We start from the raw sequence: 14602 nt of genomic DNA, 5'->3' as shown, positions 1-14602 counted from the left end.
ACTTCTTGATTCTTGTTTCCTAGAGAAACAGAATTATATCTTGATCCATGGTTTAAGGTGTATTCTGTGTCCTAGTGTATAGTACTCCATCATTGCATAGTCTCATTTTCAAGAGAGTAGCTCAATTGCACTTTTCAGAGAACACTTTCTCATTCTATGAAGGTCAATGTTTTAGATGATACTGAGTATGTTTAGGCCAGGAGACCTCAGATTTATACTGCTGTACTTACTTTGGCATAAAGTAGTCCCTTGGGCCAGGTGGAGTGGTGAATGCCTGTAACCCCAGTGGTCTGGGAGACTGAGGCAGTATGATTACAAATTCAAAGCCAACCTCAGCAACTAAGCAACGCCCTGAGCAACTTATTAAGATCCTTTCTCAAAATAAATAATAAAAAGGACTTGGGATGTGACTTAATCATTTAGGGCCTCTGGATTCACTCACTGTTAAAAAAAAAAAGTCCCTTTGTTCCTTGGTTTTTTTATATTATGAGGGATTTTATGTATTGGGAAATGTTATGAGGGATTTTATGTCAGTGAATTCAACTCTCTGTAAGACTTTTGTTATTGGTTTTGGCTGAGGTCCTGTGAGTGAAAAAGAAAAGTCATTTGTTTCAGTCAGTTTTTTCAGCTCTGTGACCAAAAGATCTGACAAGAACAATTTCGGAGGAGAAAAAGTTTATTTGGCATTGAAGGATCAGAGGTCTTAGTCCATAGACCACTGATCCCATTGCTGTTGGCCCTAGGAAAGGCACAACATCATGGCAGAGCGAATAAGTTCTAGTCATCAATCAGTAATCAGAGGGAGGTCTGCTAACCAGTGACAAAATATAAACTCAAAAGCCTTGCCCCCAGTGACTCTTCTCCTTTGACCACACCCAACATGCCTATATTTACTGCCTGCTTAATCTATCTGTGGAATAATGCACTAATTAGATTAAAGTTAATCATTTCACCTCTAAACTTTCATGCATTGTCTTACATACAAGTTTTTGAGGAACACCTCATATCTAAATCATAATATCATTATTGAAATGTATGTCAATTCTAGTCAAGATGAATAGTTGTACCATTAAGGGTAGAAGAGCTCTAGTGTGATCCACTTTTAATCAATTAACTAGAAAATCTCTCTAGAGAAACTGTATCAGATGCTGTGTTAGACTAACTTTGATAAATTGTAGTCTATGAGAACTGCCTTTATCAGTTCTCTAAAATAGCCATAATAAAATATCACAGACCAGGTGGTTTAAACAAGAATGCTAATTTTCTCACTGTTCTTTGGATTAGAAGTCTAAGATCAAGGTATTTTTAAGTTCTGTTCCTTCTGAAGTCTGTCCTCGACTTGCAGATGGCTGCCTTCTTGCTACCTCTTCGTGTGACTGCTCTTCTCTGCAAACATACCTTTGGTATCTTTCTCTGATATTTATATTTTTTCTACTCTTGCAACATTTGCATGTAATTATTATAGTTTCTGAAAATTGTTTATGATATATGTTGTCTAGATATCATTTTTGCATTGTTTGTTGTGAGATTTTGTATTTGAACATTTACAGTAATATTTCATTTTTACATTTTTTATAAATTACAAGTAGCTAATGAGTTCTTATGATAATTTTTATTGCATTTGTTCTTTTTCCTATGTATGGTTCAATAAAATCTTGTACATTTTTTCCTGGATGATGGAGTAAATTATGAAACAGACATTATTTACAAATTAAACAAGTGTATTTTGGTTTAAGTTTTGATTTAATAGTATTAACCTGTTATAGTCCTCTAATCCCTAGTAACTTTTGATTTTAATTTTAGATATTACAAATAGTACAATTTTAGGAAGGATGTAAAATCATGTCCAAAGATATGAAAAATTAATTTTAAAGAAGTTCCCAAAGCATAAGCACTATTTTTCATAGTCATTCTCTATTCTGAACAATTAAAGTATAAGATAATAGATTCTTCATGTGAATGACCCATGAAAGACCACATTATCCTTGTGATATGCTTCAGTGATATATGCAAACTATACTCCCAACAGAGAGGCATGCAGATGAATAGATTGTCTGACATATTAATATTGCAAATACCTTCAATTTGCTCTCAAAATGAGAGTAAGGGACCCAAAAATTTCATGAATTTTCACGCCTTTGTTCATGGTCATAGGTTTAATATTTTTAATCAAAATTTTCATTTCTTCTTTTTAGATATACATGAGAATAGAGTGTATTTTGACATATTAAACATACATGGAGTATATCTTATTCTAATTAAGATCCTAATCTTGTGGACTTACATGATGTTGAGATTCACTATGATGTATTTATATATCAACATAGAAAATTTATGTCTGATTCATTCCACTCTTTCCTTTACCTATCCTCCTCCCTTCCCTTCATTCCTCTTTGTCTAATCCACTGAACTTCTATCCCTCTGTCCCTTGTTGTGTGTTTGCATCTACATATCAGAGAATTTTACACAGATTTAATTTTTTGAACCTAATTTACATTAACTAGAAATATTTGATCTTTTTTAACATTTTGGTAAAATTTTAGGTTAAAGACTTAAACCTCTTGACATTTAAAGTCATGTCAGGGAAAAGTAAAGTCTTAATTGTCAACAACGTATAGCTAAGGCAATGTCAAAATTCTAAACATTTGAAGAATGATAGAAATGTAGTTCTAAATTGGAATAAATACTGGTAAAATTACCATATTCATAGTTTCAATGACGAAATATGTTACCATTTTTATTTTATAAATACAATTGACCCACAGGAAATATTCAAAACCTATAGCTTCAGTTTCAGGCAAGAAATATAATGAAATTTAAATGAAAAATTGGGATTTTTTAAATTTCAGATTTAAGGTTCAAAAATTTAAAATTATTACAGAGAATTGCACAGCTTAGCATATATATTATTTTGTATCTGCTTAAATTCAAGGTAAATTTATGCTTTAATTTTTTTACCAATGAGACAGTTAGGGCTCATAATAATCTTAAAACAATATAATAAATAATCTGTGTTCAGCATTATATGGCTCCCAAAACTTTTGACATAAACCGATGTCTCTTGCATTGATACTTTTAGGGCAGGGTCTACTTTGCACATGTATGATGAGGGTAACTGGTGACTTCTAACCTCATTATGTAAAAGTTATGAGAGAGAGTGTGTGCTCTTCTTCATGGACTTGAGAACAAAATAGTGACTGAATAAACTAAGAGAAGAATGATACAAGATAAAATTGACAATAAATTAATCATATTGATCAGCATATTTTTATTGTCCAGACATAAAATGGTTTGTATAGACTGTATAATGCAGTAATTTGAAATTATAATGAGCTTTTTAGCCAAACAAACCTCAGATTAACTCTGATACACATGGCCTAAACTGTACTGCATTGGGCAAATCACTTATTTCCTCATGTATTAGATAGATATGGCATTAGTAACTACACCATACATTATTTGTGAAAATAAATTTGATGGAACCCATGAGGTACTTGTGGCTACTATACACTATTTAGTAACCATTCCTCATTTAGCACATATTTAGTGTTTGATACTTGTCAAAATATATTAGTGTTAGCACTATTGTCACTTTTCAGATATTCTTCCATTTATATCAGCATGATTTTGAATTTAGTTGTGCTCATATATTCAGAGAAAACAAGTTGAAAGAGACAGGTGTATGAAGGTCTTTCGTGTCAATGAATTACAGAGATGGTTGTATAATTCTTGTAACACAGAGAAGAGTTATCTGAGATGAGAAAAAATACATTTCATGAACCAGTTAATAATTTTTGAACATATAATAAACTATAGACACTTAATTTCTGAAGAAATCAAATTAGTTCATGTTTTGCTGCCATAGGATTTATAGTCTGTGGATAGAAAGTGACAAGAAAAGAATTAAAATGCATAATAATATATTCAGATGCCATAAGAGCACAGGATAGAATCAAAAGTTGGATGCCTGGTCAGGAAAGAGTTCAAGAAAAAATGAAAAGGATAAGGTTTTGTTCAGACAGGGAAAAAAAAAAACCTATGAAGTGCAGATAAGGCTATAAGAGCTGAAATGTCTAGAGTCAAGGCAGAAGATGTGTTTTGCAAAAATTTGGCATAATTGATAAAGTGAGACCAGTTCATATGTGATCTGAAATGTGGAGAAGGAGAGTCTGTAGACATTGACTTGTCAAAATAGAAATTGGAGAAAGGAATTGAAACAAAAATTGTTTGGCGAAATGTATGAGCATCATGTTACAGACAACCTCTATCATTTAAAAAATGTACATTTATATGATTCTCAAAGGAAAAAGGAAGTCTACTTTTCTCTTTTCTAGCTTTGTGATTTCCTTAAAGAGAAGACACCTGAAAGTCATGTCCATCCTACAAAGTCACATTTTGTCAGCTATGTCTATCCATGTAAAAGTAACAATGAGTCTTTTCTTCAAATGACACCCTTCTCTAGGTCATCGTCCTGTAGCCTGAATGCATGGTGTGTGTGTGTGTATGTGTGAATTATCCAGTTAATGATAATCTCTTTGATATGTGAAATGAAACATTCGTTTTTATTTTTGCAGGCTGAATTTTGATTCTTCGTTACACTTAATCTTTCTGAAATAAGAGTTGTCTGATTTCCTTCTTGAATATCAATAAATTTGACTTTTCCAGCTTTGTGTCTTATGTGGAACACATTAACACCCTTCCTCTTTCCTTTTTTATCCTCATATGTCATAGGGACTTTAAAAAATATGTATCTCATTACTATCATCACACCTTTATGAACATAAACAGGAACAAAAGAACTCTATCAGAAATGTGAGTAGAAGTATTTAAGGTAAACATTTCTCTAAAAAAAACCCTACAGATATTAGTTGAGATCACATATTCATAGCATCTGTATCATGAGGATACAATTATATAACTTAAAAATAGTATTGAAAGAATAGGAAGAATTTGCATTTCTCTTAGAAAAAATAATATTATCCCACTGTTTCAGTACTTCAATTTGTAGATAGAAAGGCAGCATGGGACCACCTTAGTCAGTTTTGTGTTGCAATTACAGAATGAACGATACTGGGTGATTTATAAAAACATTTATTTATTTATTACAGTCTTTTTCTGATCATCATGTGAGCTGCTTCCCTTCACCACACTCTTCCACCATGATGTTCTGCCTCACCTTGAGTCCTGAGGAATGGAGCCAGCCTTCTATGGACTGAGACCTCTGAAACTGTGAGCTCCTCAATAAACTTTTTGTCCAAGACTGAGGTGTCTGCATCTAAAGAGGGCCTTCTTGTTGTGTCATTTCCTTATAGAAGAATGACAGATTAGAGAGCAGGCATAAGACACACACACACACACACACACACACACACACACACACACACAGAGAGGAAGTGCACCAAATTAGTTTTTGTAACAAACACTCTTGATAATCAATCCACTTTTGCAATAATAACATTAACACACTTATGAGGCAGAATTCTTGTGACCTAATCACCTCTTCAATGTCCAACCTGTCAACACTTTGGGGATTAAATTTCAAACACATGAATTTGGGGCAATGAATTCAACCTACGACAGTTTCCTTTCATCATACAGGAAGCACCCCTTCCTGTTCTATGTTGAGCCTGGCAGGGTCCCCACTCGGATACCAGCAGAACTGTATGTGCTTCTCACTTTACAAAGTGATTTCTTCGCTCATTGTAATCAGCTGAAAGAGATCCCATGTTTTAGTGTCTCTTAGAAAAAAATATGGATTATAAACATTGATGTGGCTGTTTCACTGTAGTATGCTGATTTTAAGCCCTTGGGATATATACGGAGGAATGAAATAAGTCAGCCCCAAAAACCAAAAGCTGAATGTTCTCTCTGATATATAGGTCCTAACACAAGGTAAGGGGAAGCAAGGAAGAATGAAAGTTCATTTGATTAGGGGCAAGAAGGGAAGGGAGAGAGACAGGAATAGGAAAAATCGTAGAATGAATCAGACATAACTTTCCTATGTTCTCATATGAATACATGACCAGTGTAACTCTACATTATGTACAACCACAAGAATGGGATCCTAATTAGAATAAGTTATACTTCATGTATATATAACATGTCAAAATACACTCTACTGTCATGTATATCTAAAAATAACAAATTTAAAAAAAAAGAAAATTATGGGTTATTTTTCTTATGGACATAAAAAAGTCAAATGAGGAGAAATCTAACTAAAAATTGTAGGAAATGTGGGAAAAGTGTTACTTGAATAAACAGAGACATAATCTTATTAAGTTTTTAAATTAAAACATTAAAAATACAAAAAAACTGAAAAAGTTTTAATTTTTAAATTCAGTTCATACTGATCTTTTTCACATTTTGTTTAATATTCTGTAAAGTGTCAGCAACAAATTTATTTTATATGAACATCTGCAATATATTTACTTTCTAAAGTAATTATAATTTTTACACTATATTTTATCTTATTGCTATTATGTAGTTTAATTTAATTGAAACACAAAAATACATATCACTTCAGAGAAATTATTTCAATTGTAAAACTGCAAACTCGAAAATTACTTTACTACAAGCAATGTTGCATATTTTACATGGAAGAAAAACAGGAAGAAAATAAGTGCTTTTCAAGAATATAACTTTGTTCTAAAATATATGAATGAATGTTCTAATGAATTTTCAATTCTATTTCTACTTTGTAGAAATTGATACTTTATGTCTTCAAAATTTGTTTCCTTCTGTCTTGTTTCATTTTTTACGGGATGTATAAAAACCCAGATTATTTTACTTGAATTTCATGTTTTTGCTTTTTAATGGTAAGGAATTAAAATGTGAGTTAGATAGTTACTTTACATATTGAGACTCATTGAAAGTTAACATATTATTTCTGTTAATCTGCAGTATTGTCTCAAATATTGCCCAGTAAAAACAAATTGTGGACTACTCAAGCAGATTATGGGGAGATGGAGAAATCATTGACTTAGATACCTAGTAAAAATCAGGTTGATCTGTCATCCAGAATTGTATTTGGGGACTTTAATTTTGTTAGATATAGTGCTTTCCATAAATTCTTGTTGGAGGACATTCACTTTATTATTTAGTGGTTTGAGAACCCAATTAGTAATTCAATAGATTCAGTAAGTATGAGATTGACAGAAAGGAACTGAAAATCCTGCAGATTTTTAATATTTGTAAATATAGGCCATAGTATTTTCTTCCCTATTATGAGAGAAAATAAGTGACCAGGACATTTTATTTTTATTAATCTGAATATCTATCTATAAATTATTTTACTAAATATTTACCCTCACCTGTCAATAAGATTAAGTTTTCTGTCATTTGAAACTTTCTCTGGACAACAATTTTATAATTCCCTTTGTCTTTTTTTCCCAAATATAATACAATTTGATGACCTTTCTAAAAAGTCATCATAAACCCATAATTAAGTTTTAAATATTACTTTCAACATTTGGAGGAAATCTACTTATACTCCTTTACTTATTAATCTTTATATTACTACGCTCTTTAAATTACTCCTGAAATTACATCGGTGTGTATTTACTTTATTTGCCAAATAATTCTTTCTCTGAGACCTATTTAATGACCTTTAATTTTAAGATAAATAAAGAAATTACCAAAAGAAAAATAAAAGCAGTTCAATGGAGAAAAATATTGAGGCTTCTTGATCTAAACATTTAGATATTATTAATTAGATTTATGTCTGAAAATTCAAGAGGTATTATTATTAATATTATTATTATTACTATTATTATTATTATTTATCCACTCTTTACTCACTAGAGACTTCCGTAGATGATGGGTCTTATGTTTTAAGAATAAAATATTGAAGAAGACACAGATTCTGTCAGTAATCTTGAAGAGGGACACTGAATAAGAAATGGGAAAATCCCATTTTAGTAAAGTTAGTACATCAATAAATTTAAAAGAGTCTAGTGGAGGGTATCTTCTTGGGAGAAGATTCTTGCCCAAGGTTCAGGGATAAAGGAAAATTCAAGCGGGAATACAGTAAATATTAAGATATTAATGAATGATCTCACTGATAAGCAGATGATGACATATAATGGGGGATGGGAGGGGTTAGCGTTAGGGTTAGGGTAAGGTTTAGGGTTAGGGTTAAGGAGGGTGGCAAGAATGGAGGAAGGAAGGAATGTATAGAGGGAAAAGAGGGGTGGGAGGGATGGGGAGAAGGGAAAAATATAACAGAATGAATCAAACAACATTACCCTATGTAAATTTATGATTACACAAATAAAAAAAAAAAGATATTAATGTACTAATTAAAAGGTGACTAAGTTAAATAGGCATAGAAATGAGGAGAAGAATCCCAAGCACAGGGAATATCAGATGCCAATTCTCATAGATGAAAGAAACATTTCATGGTTTCTACAGAAACCGAGAAATTTGCTTGTCTGCAATGTAGACCACAAAGTGGGAGGGTAAGAAATACAGAGCAGAGATCTGGGCTGGTGATACAATTGTGAAAATTCTTAGGAAGTTTTAAGACTCTGAATAAATAAACCTTTCCATTCTTTCCTTAAAGGTACAACAAACTGGAATAAGAATCAGATCGTTGTGAATGAAAGTTCAACCTTTTCACTGTTAAAGCTGAAGCATATGGCCGACAGTGGTCTTACAAATACTGAATGCATGAAATAAGCAAAGGCTGCCTCCATTCTCTGTTAGCATTCCAAGTCCATAGACTTCCCCCATGGGGAAGATCTGCTACAAGACACTAGACTATATTGCTTATTGCTTAGAGTAAGCGGATCCTCAAAAGAAGGAGCCAATGCAAATTCAGTAGATTTCTCCAAATCATCAATTATATAAGTTTCTTCCTTCTATTTTGGACAAAAAAGAGACCAAAATATTGTTTTAATATAATAAAAGTTTCTCCAAAGTGCAGAAGATATGTATTAAACTCTTAGTAGTAAAAATGAGCTTGTTGATGGTAATTCACACTATGGAAGTTCCAGATACAGAGAGAAAGTCAAATAAGAACAGGGAGAACCTAAGTGTAGAGTGTTTCAGTGGACAAGCACTTAGCATGGACTAATGGACAGCCTTCAGAAAGTGTGAGAACCTCATATTTGTGTATCTCTAGTGCCTAAGATAATACACTTCTTTCATTTCATTCCCTGAAGACATTAGTGTGTTTATGACACTGGGAAAGGAACTCATATTAATACCTGCTACAATTTTATTTATCTTTGATTTATCTATATGATTTAGCAAATATTTATTTGTCTGCTATGCTTTAGAAACAGAAATTAGTTCTTAAAAATTATATATATTATATATGTGTACATATATATGTGTGTGTGTGTATGTGTATGAATTATATGGGTCATAAAGATGTAAACATGTTCTCTCTCACTGAGCCAGTTAAATGGGGATTCAGAATAAAAATAAATAGTGTTTTAAATATCATGATGAGGTGTACAATATGCTGGGCAATCACAGGGGCAGAGAAGACCATCTAGTACTTCAAATAGGGTATTTTCCTAGAGGAATTAACTTCTAAGGCCAAAGCATAAATTAGTTCAGTTTGAGGAAATTATGAAAAAAAAAAAAAAAAGGCAGTATGGTGCAGAGAAATATCTTAAACAAAAGGAATAAAAGATGAAATAGTCTGGTTTCTGTGTAGGAATCAAAAATTAGTAATTAGCACTTTGGCTCCAGAATCTTTTCTAATAAATCTTCTGTGACAGCAGAATTTTAGCATCAAGGATGGTAGAGTACCCTAGAGTTGGTAAATGCAGCTGGCAACCATCATTTAACCTTAGACTAAATTGGAAAAAAAATAAAAGGTGTGGGGGGGGGTAAATTGCTGTATCCTGGAAACAAAACTATGGCAGAGAGGAACTATGTGATTACAGAGAGGGGTGACACGTCCAACTCACCACCAACCTTCAGGAAGGGGACAAGAGAATAAGTGCCTCATTCTCTCACTCTGATCTCCTTTCTCATAAGTGACTCTTATTGGTAAACCTCTATAGGAGTCAGATGACTTGGAACTCTGCTCCTGCAATCTGCAGAAATGAGACTTTCAACACACAGAACATATTGGACATTTGTGAATAGTAGCCATGGAGGGATAAAAATCATATTCTCTACATGAGGCAACATTCATCAAACAGTTTACCTTCACTCTACTGTGACACTGTTTTCCCTCAGGAGGAGCTAATTCCTATACCCTGTCCAGTCCTCTAGCACCTAAACCTGAAAAAATAAAAAGTGCATTTTGACTTCCAATATTCAGGGAAAGAAGAATACGCAAAATAAGGTTGACTTGCAGCTGATCTATAGTGCCTATATGTTTCCACAGTTTTGTTTTAATAACTTTGGCAAACATAGCATGAAATGATATATTAGTGATTTGTTTTGGCATACATAAAGTTCTGAAACTCCCCTAGAGGTATGAGAACATCATTTACAGAAAATGTACAGATTGATGATTTGCACTTGGTTTAATAGATTATCCAATCTGGTTTTGGCTATGTGACTAATGGAGTATTGAAAACTAGACAAACACCCCCAGTAAACCTCAAGCTCAGATTTCCTGACACCAAGATATATCATGGTTTGTGATAATGAGATGGAAGCATGTCATGAGAGAATGAGAGATCTTGAATACATTTGTCTGTTTTGATGTCTGGGACCTCCTCGATGTTTGCCTGTATATTCTTTTGTATAGCTTACCTCTATTATAGCTTCATTTGAGTATACTTTGTGTAGTCAGATGAGATATTTCAGCAATCCAACTCAAAATAGACACAAAGTAATTGTTGACATGACATATAATAAGTAATCATTAAAATGTTTTTTTCTTGAATAAATAAATAAGTAAAATAACAAATAAGTGAAAAAGTGCCAACTATTTTGTACAGATAATTTGTGCACAAATGAAGTGGCTTCAGTGAAACTCATGGTGAAATTTCTTCATATTAGCATTTAGGTGATTATAAATCCATTTGCTTGTTCATTTATTTTAAGGAACTCTTATCTATATCAAATATTATAAAAAGAATTGTGGCATTGAATTTTTAAAAATTTATTTATATATGCTACAGTAAAATTTCTATGTAGAAGAAACCAAAAAAATATTTAAAGGTGCATAAAAATAATGTGACTCATCTGTCTTTGTTACTGTTTATATAAGTTAATGTCAGATTAAATCAGGATTCTGATTATTAACTCTCACATAACATCATGCTCAAAATATTTCCTCCACCAGTTACCAGGTTGACATATAGTCTGTTTAAGGCTGGTTGCCAATCTCAGTTAAGTTCATTCAATGATCCCCATGCATCTTCTCCACCATTCATTCTTTCATCTCTTTAAAAAAGTACTGCATGCCCACCCATAAACTATGTGCTGGCTCATGAAAATGAAAGGCATAATATGTTTTGGATATAAACATAAGGAAGAACCATTAAATAATTAGGCCTGCTTCAACATATTAGATCCTTCTGTTTAATAATAGCTGGGGGTGTGGGTCAAACACACTTTTGGGTGGAGCGCAATCACCAATGTGCCTAAATGCCTGGCTGAGTTCAACTCCCCTCCTGTGTGTGCACATTGAGTTCTCAGACACTCACTGTGTGTCTTTCTTCTCTTTTTTGTGGGGAGGGGTGTATCCGGGATTGGACTAAGGGGCACTCAATCACTGAGCCACATCCCCAGCCCTATTTTGTATTTTATTTAGAGACAGTGTCTCACTGAGTTTTTTAGTGCCTCACTTTTACTGAGACTGGCTTTGAACTCGAGATTCTCCTGCCTCAGCCTCCTGAGTTGCTAGGATTACAGGTGTAGATCACCAGGCTCAGTGTCTTTCTTCTCTTCACTTTCCTAATATACTTGTTAAAGGAGAGGTAATTTAAAACATTTCTCAAGACAAATATTGCCATAGAAATTAGCACAATCTGTTCATACCTTTATTATGAATTTCTATTTTCAATATTTTCTCTTATGCATTACACATATATTTCCAAAGAATTTTGTTAACAAATTTTTTCTTTATTATTTGTTTAATTAAGTGTGATCTGACAAAGAATTCCTTCAATTTCTGAATTGTAAGTAACATAGCACCTGCCAAATTTAATATAAAATGAAGGTTAAGGATGGTACCCAGAAGTAGAACTAAAACAAGGAGTAAAGACGTGAAAAATATCTGCCAGAGAAGTAGCCAGAAAAAAATAGCCAGACGAGATTTAGTAAACAGACAGACATCTAACTCAGGATTTGAAGAGTAGGAGCTTAAATACCATTGGTAGAGAAAAAGATCCTTTGGATATACTTTGTTTCCTATAGACAGGTATTTAGATACATTTAAAGAAGAGAATAAAATTTCTGAAAGTATTCCCAAGTGACTTCAATCTGCTGGGAAATGAGTTGCACAGTATTAAAAGTATCTGTATGTGTATATATATATATAACTTAGAGTCCATTTCATATTCAAAGAAAATACTGCCTCAAGATATATATATAATTAATAACATCTGGCCTTTGCTTTGGTTCCTGCTTGGTGTCATGCTGTAACAAATTCAAAGAAAAAGGGTCCTACTTCTCTCTGCATAAATCTGAAAAAATACATCTATGGAATTTCATGTAGGCCTAATGCCTGAATCACATGCTTGGCTTATTGAACTATTATTCTAAATATAATTTGATATTTGAAATAGAACTAACTTGAGAAAAATGCTAGAATGTACTTCGTGTAAAAATCTTCAGTGAAAATATGTAGTCAGGGTAACCATAAAACCACAAAACTGATATCTTGATTTATATAATACTTGACCACAAGATGCCAATAAATTGCCCAAATATAATATACTGTATTATATAAATATTATAATATAAGAATCTAATTTTACCATAAGGTCTAATGTTGAATTTATCACTATATTTCTAAAAGAACCATAAAGATAATCAAAAATAGGTCTCTAATAGTCATAACCTCAATTTTTTCATATTATCTGGACATGTGGGTATAAATTCCATTCAAATGTCCTTAAATTATTTATGTGAGTGTGTCAAACATCTGTGGTATATCCAATACTTTGGTTCCAACAAAGTATTTCATTAGAAAGTGAAAAGCAAATTATGAAAGCACAAATAAGAGGCACTGTTTTAATCAGCTTTTTTGCTGCTGGAACTAAAAATCCTGACCAAACCCAATTTAAGAGGTTAAAAAGTGTATTTGATGCTCACGGTTTCAGAGGTCTCAGTCCATATATGGCCAATTGCGTTGTTCTGGACCCAAGGTGAGGTAGAAAATCATGTATGAAGGGTATGACACAGGAAAGCAGCTCAGGACATAACCTTCAGGAAGCAGAGAGAGCTCCACTCATCATGGTTGAAATATAAACCACAAAGGTACACCCATCACCACTGACCTATTTCCTCAGTCACCTTACCTGCCTACAGTTACCACCCAGTTAATCCATATCAGTGGATTAATGCACCAATTAGGTCAAGGCTTTTATGACCCAACCATTTAACCTCTAAACTTTCTCACATTATCTTGCACATTAGCTTTTGGGGGATACCTCCTATCTAAATATTAACAGAAACCAAACCTTAGTAGTGTTGGCACCCAGTTGAAGGAATGAGTCAGTAAGCAAAGGTATTTCTGAGAGAAGAATTAACCAGTATAAAGACAAGAGGCAAGGATGAGTCTAATAGATTTAGGAAACTGAACACTTGATGCAGAGTAAATATTTACTAAATATGTGTCATCGTTATTATTATTTAGTTTTTATTAAAATAATTTTTGTTACCTTCGAGGGTACCTTATGAGAGAAAGAGAGAGCTCTGACTAGAACAATAATTGAAGGGAGTTAATAGCGGACTATGAGAATTGTGCATATTTTTATAGATTCTATGGAGCAACTAAAGAGATATGTATGGGTGGTGAATTGATCAGATGTAGAATTGCAGAAGACTGTCATAACAGAAAATACTAGGGTAAAACAGATTGTTGGAGTTTTATTGTAGCAATCTAAAAAATAATTGCCAACAGAGAAAATAGAGAGAAGAGTATATGGTTTAACTTTTTGTGAGAAATGAAAGAAAAAGTAGACCAAGAAATCCTTAGTGATTTTCAGAAATCACATTTGTATAGAGGAAGAATATAGAAACTGAGAGAGAAAATGGTTAGGGGAAAAGATGCTACATTAGACTTGAACATGTTAATTATGAAGTAAGTGTGCAACTTCTAAGTGAAGTATTAGGGATATAGATATATAGATATGACACACATTCTGTTAATCTGCAGCATGTAGATTGTGGTTGAAGACAGGGATGTGGCCATAGCACCTACAGAGATGGGGTAGATGGAAATTACTAGGAAGACTGAAAGCTGCCTCTCCTGAATACTAATATTTTCTTACAGTAGTCAGAGAAAACTGAAATCATATGTGTGTGCTTGCACACACACACACACACACACACACACAAGCTAGAGGAAGTAACAGGGAAAAAAAAAAAAAAAAGAGGAAAACTACTCCCTCAAAGACTATATAAGAACATTCTGAGGAAGATGGGGTGAGTATTCTCAAATACTGCAGGGACAAATTACACC

This window comes from Sciurus vulgaris (genome assembly GCF_902686455.1).
Source record: "Sciurus vulgaris genome assembly, chromosome: 1".
Taxonomy (NCBI): domain Eukaryota; kingdom Metazoa; phylum Chordata; class Mammalia; order Rodentia; family Sciuridae; genus Sciurus; species Sciurus vulgaris.
Note: the sequence above shows the minus strand (reverse complement) of the source record.